This window comes from Ictidomys tridecemlineatus, chromosome 12 (assembly GCF_052094955.1).
Source record: "Ictidomys tridecemlineatus isolate mIctTri1 chromosome 12, mIctTri1.hap1, whole genome shotgun sequence".
NCBI classification, from domain to species: domain Eukaryota; kingdom Metazoa; phylum Chordata; class Mammalia; order Rodentia; family Sciuridae; genus Ictidomys; species Ictidomys tridecemlineatus.
This window is the reverse complement of record NC_135488.1, coordinates 33,797,082-33,802,817: the sequence shown is the minus strand read 5'-3', so window position 1 is coordinate 33,802,817 and position 5,736 is coordinate 33,797,082.

The window sequence follows — 5,736 nt, the reverse complement described above, 5'->3', positions numbered from 1 at the left end:
ATCCGTGTGGATTAGACACGACCTCAGGTAGATCTGCAGGCATGTTGTAACCAACAGCCAATCAACATTTGCTTAGAAAATCATGGAAAGACTAATGACGGGGGTGGGGTGCTTCACAGATGCCAAACCCACACCTGCCTTCTTAGTCTGTAGAGTCCTTCCCCGTGCAGTGGTAGACATTTAGCAGCACCCATGGCCTCTACTTGAGTTGTGCACCAGCACCCCTGACTTGTGATAACACAGAAGGTCTCTAGGCATTGTCAAATGACCTGAGGGGAGGAGGAAAGTCACCTGTGTTGAGACCCATCAGCTTCAGGGTCACCTGGGACCTTGTTACAAACACACATTCTCAGACCCCGCCCCAGATTGGCAAAACCAGGAACTCCAGTGGGGCCCAGGAAACTGGTTAACTCTCTGTGAGACACAGGCACTCTGAGGTGGAAGAGGACTCGGGAAAGGCCCTGCAGTGAATCACTATTTGGTGACAGACAGGTCAGAGGGGCCACAGCATGACCAAGAGGTTGCAGGCCGGGGGGGATAAAGAGCCCAAAGCTGGAGCCACATGGGAGGGTTTGCAGCCAACACTTCCCCCTGTGCTATCTCCATGACCTTGGCCAAGTGACCTGATCTTTCAGTGCCTCAGTTGTCACCTATGGAAAATGGGGACAACCAAAGGACTGTTCCTCGTGCAACTATTGAGGGATGAGGAAGCTTTTATGAAAAGGTGCTTAGAAGAGTGCTTGGCTAAAAGACCTTCGGACAAGTCAACTAACTGGTCTTGTCTTCACCATCACTGGCCTGTCTTGCCCCCGACTGTTCCCCTACAAGCCAGCCAGGCATGTGCTTCATTCTCTGCCACATTCTCAGCAGGGAGCCCTGCCTGGCCTGGACCAGGCTCTCAATGAACATCGGTGGAGAAAGGCATTGCAGTGCCCACGAGGACATGAGGACACCAGCAGAAGCCCTCTGTCTCAGGGGCTTGAACTTTGCTGTGGATCTTGTATGTTCTGCAAAGGGACCCCAGCTTCCTAGATCGGATTCTAGTAGAAGGTGTCCTTGCAAATGTGGCAACTGGGCAAAATTAGACGGGCCCTCAGGTATTCTACAGGCATGCTGTTACCAACAGTCAATCAACACACGCTTAGAAAATCATGGAAAGACTAAAGGTGGGGGCGGGGTGCTTCACAGATGCTGTGTGTTTTCTTCCTCTACTTCTAGGATTCTCTCTACCCACCTCCTGAAGTCAGTCATACAACTATCCCCATTTCAGATATGCAAACACTGAGGTCCCAAGAGGTTACAGAACATGCCCAAGGTCATTGTCCAGTAAGCAGTGAAAGTGTTCTTCTCATGCTGGTCTCTGATTCCAAACCCATACCTGCCTTTCTTCCCAGGGCACTTCCTGGTCTGCACACAGGGATGACATGCCTTAAGATTGGGAGGACAATCCTAATTTCAAACCTTCTACCTCACGTTATGCTGAAGACCATCCTTAGCAGCAGAGCACGTGTCTTATTTGGCTTAAAAACTCCATCTCTGGTAGTAATGAGATCTCTCTGCCACAGCCCCACCACACAGCCATTTGGGACCACAGGAGTGTGGAGAAAGAGTGACCAAAGGAGTGTGGAGAAAGAGGACACAATTCAGGAAAGCGAATTACGAAGAAGCAAGAGCTGAATATACTAGAACAGACAGGACCAGCAGAGAGAGCCCAGCTGAGAGGCCTAGAGAAGGGCTGGGGCGAGTCAGAGCATTCCACGGGTATTGATGAAGTTCCGTTGTGTGCCTGGCACTATGCTGAGAAGTAGACGCTGCACTGAGCACAGTCTCTGACCTTGCCCTGCTATAGATCCCAGTCTGGGGATTCAAAGCTGGATGACATTGTCCAGCACTATGCCATTTCTTCACACCCAGCTGACCTCCATCCCCCAACACCATGGCCCATTTGCCTACAGTGAAGGCCAGAAGCAGCTTCCCACCATGGCTGGCAGGAGTGGGTGGAGAACACCCCAGCTCTCTCACCCTGTAGGAGGGCTTCTACTAGTAGCATGATCTACATGGACCCCAGCACTCCTTATCAGAACTGTGCTTAGTCACTCAGTGACAACAACTGGCTGGTACACCCTGTCTTCCAGTTCCTAATCACTTCCTGTTCCCACCTGGAGTTTTCTAGCATCACCTCCCAAGAAAACTACTTGCTAACAAATCTGGATCACAGAGTCTCCATTTTACCTCAGGGAAGCCAGAGCATGAAAGAAGGTTCTAGAAAGATATAAAGTGATCCCAGTCTATCTGGCCATTTTGTGCCTGAATTTATAGTACTCCTTGGCTGCTCTGATTGCCCTGATAGGTTTAGGAGAAAAGACAAGCCATATTTTGGGATGTAAAATGCATTCAGGCCGAGTCACTTTCACTCAACCTACCAAGTAGGAGTAGAATCTCATGAAATTTTAAGTACAACAGAATGCCAAATGACTACTCATTCCAGTGAAGACATGCTGCAAACAAGACTTAGAGAAGTGTCCTCAGAGAAGATTCTGTCATTCTGCATTTGTTTCTGAAAGTTGAAGCACACAGTTCTAATGAGCCCAGGAAGAGGTTGATACCCATTTGAGTTGGCATATGATGTGCCAGAGCTCAGGACTTCAGGGCTGCTGTCAGGTGGTTCCCGGGCTCTTCTGGTCCTCACCTTCACTCAGTGTCTTTTTGTTGGTGATGTAGTTCAGCAATGGATTACTGGCCCAGAGACTTGTTCAGTATTGCTCCGTAGGAGCAAAACACTGTTACCAGTTGTAGGAAGCCAACTCCAGGTGAGAAACTTGATAGATGTTAATGCTCACGGCTTCACACCAGCAACCTGCCCCTCAGTGATCATGCTCTCTAAAATATACATCATGCTAAATTGTGTGGAAGCATTCTAGGTCTAGCCAAACGACACGATCTTTCAAAAACAGCCCAATAACATTTAGAGGATTCACTCTCCAAAGCAAGCTTGCCAATGCCTGAGCGCCCACACACTCTATTGGCGCCAACCTCACCTCCTTTTAGAATGCACACATCCACCAAGATACCACTGCCTGTGGTGGTTGAGCAGCCTTTCCAATGGACGAGGTGGATGTGAATGTAACACGTGAAGGAATTAGCATTTACCAACAACTGGAAGAAAAAAATCCATTCTCTAAGATATGATGACGGAGCTGCTCTGTGATCTAGACCATCCCCCTCTCCTGCATCCTCTCTCTTTTCTTCTGCCTCGATGGACCTCCAACTGAGCCCAGAAAGATGTGTCCTTTCTAGTCAGAAGCCCTGTCATGGCTTCCATTTCCAGGCCCTGATTCCTGGTTAACTGCAGCCAGAGCTCGCTTTCAAGGTAGTCTCTTCAGATCCCTTCCCTACCCTAACCACAGTGTGGGCTCTGGCCCCACCCTTACTCTCTACACCACCATTCCACATTAGGGTCTTCCTGTCCCTCTCTGTGACCCAGGACTGCCCATGACTGACCCCACCCAACAACAAGCTGTTGAACCAGGTGCCATCAAAGGGAAGAAATGACCAGAGATGGCTAACTTGAAGATTTCACAGAATAGTCCATGAGACAAGGAATATCCTGAACCAGTGAAATGACATAAGAGGAAGTCAATGAATTCTAACCTCAAGGGCAAATCCTACAGTACACTGGCTCTCAAATTCAGCTACACACTGGAGCCACCTGGGAGCTGTGCATAGTACTGACCGCTGGACCACCCACTGGCCCTGGGCTGATGGAATGGCTCTAGGCTAAGATGGGACACTGGGGTTTGTAAATTACCAGTTGAGTATAATATAAAGCAAACTTTGAGAACATTGCTTTTTTCCCCACATGAAGAATTGTGTGCATACAGATGCAGAAGTACACAAATCTGCAGCATAAACCTCCTTGAGGGCCATAGATTAAATGCACTGCAGTCACCAGCATCCTGGCTAGGAACACCACCAGCCTCCTATTTCCACCTTCCAGGTGATTGCAGCCCCGCCATCCAAGCATGGAGGAGTCCTCCCTGCTGAGAAATTTCAGTGTGCAGAATGGAGAGCCCTCTCTCCTAGGAGTCCCTGCTTTGACAATAAGTGCACTGGAGAAGTTGAAATCAAGTGGGAGGCACATGGGCAGGCTTCCTGGATGAGGCCCTATTGAAAGAAGGATGGGATCTGAGGAGTGGACCAGAGAGAGGAAAGATGGGAAGTACAGCAAGTACATTCAGAGCCGAGGTCAGGCCCAAAATACAATGTTGGCTGACAAGAGAGCCCTTGCACCAGGATCAACAATTTTGAGAAGGCAATGAGGACTGCCTGAAAAGATCAATTCCACAAAATTCCATGGAAACCCACTCATCACACCTTTCTGAAAACACTGGAAATGTAGGTTTCATGCAAAGAACTCTGGGTGGCAGATGGCAAAGTTTGCCAAATGCAAACATGCCTACCAGCTCTGAGAAGCCATTCTCATTCACACTGCTTCAACCAGGGAAAATCCCCAGGTGCTCACTGAGAACAAGTTAGCTTGTGCCACTTGAAGCTGCTTCAACAAACAGCTTCACTTCTGCACTTCTAAGCTGTTCTCCTCAAGAACTTTCAGAGCACAGTTCAGGCATGAAACACAAAGGGTGCCAGAAAGAGATCTCTTGAATCTAGCATCACCAACGTGCAGTGAAAAAGAGGACCAGCTGAGAAGATCAGTTCTCCAAAGTCTCACTGACATCCATTTGTCACACTCATTTACAACATTCACTTGAAGTGCAGGTGCCCACATGAGTGAACTGTTTTTTTTTTATCAATGGCACAGAGGCTTCAATGTGTAAGCATGCCTGTCACCTGTAAGAAGCAGTTTTGAATTCTTCTAGGTCCACAGGAAAAAAAAATAGCATGTGCTCACTTACAACAAAGTTAATCAACAAAGCAAATTGAAACTGCTTGCAGCAAACAGCTTCCATTCTCCCATTCCCCAGCTATTTTCAGCAATCGCATCCAGAGTCCAATTCCAGCTCAATATAAAATGTGTGCTCCCAAGGAAGCCTGTATAATTGACATCACCCAACTTGGGGAGGCAAGGGGAATGCTGAGAAGATCAGTTCTTCAAAACTCCTACTTTTTCAGAAAACTCATTGAAAGGCAGGGTACCCACTTGCCGCCATCAGTGGTTGACAGATGGCACAGAGGCTTCAATGTGAAACCGTGAATGCCAATCATTACAAGTGCTTCTGACACACTCTAGTGCAACCTGGGACACCCCAAAGTGCTCAACGAGAACACACTTTGTTCCTGCAAGTGGAAGCAGCTTGCATGAACTGTTTCAATCAGGAAATTCCAAGCTCTTCTCAGCAATCACATTCAGAGCACAGTTTTGGCCCAATAGAAAAAGGGTCCTAGCAAGAGGGTCCCACACCTACGATCACCTTCATAAGGTAGCTTCCCATCTTCTGTGTGGAAGTGGGTTTCTCCTTGGCCCTTATGCTGTAGAGGAGACCACTAGGAGCTAAGCTTCATGCAGGACCATCTGACCCGGACTTTTTGCAAGCCCTATGAAGCCCTCACACAAGCTCAAATGCTACAGGACACTGCAGACCAGTCCATGCAACAGTAGACATTCATTCATTGTCTAGAGTCTACAGGTTCCTAAATGCATGGCATTCATTATCATCAAATGCACAATTTTGACCAAAAACCATCACAGTAGATCAGGTAACAAATCATCACAGTAGA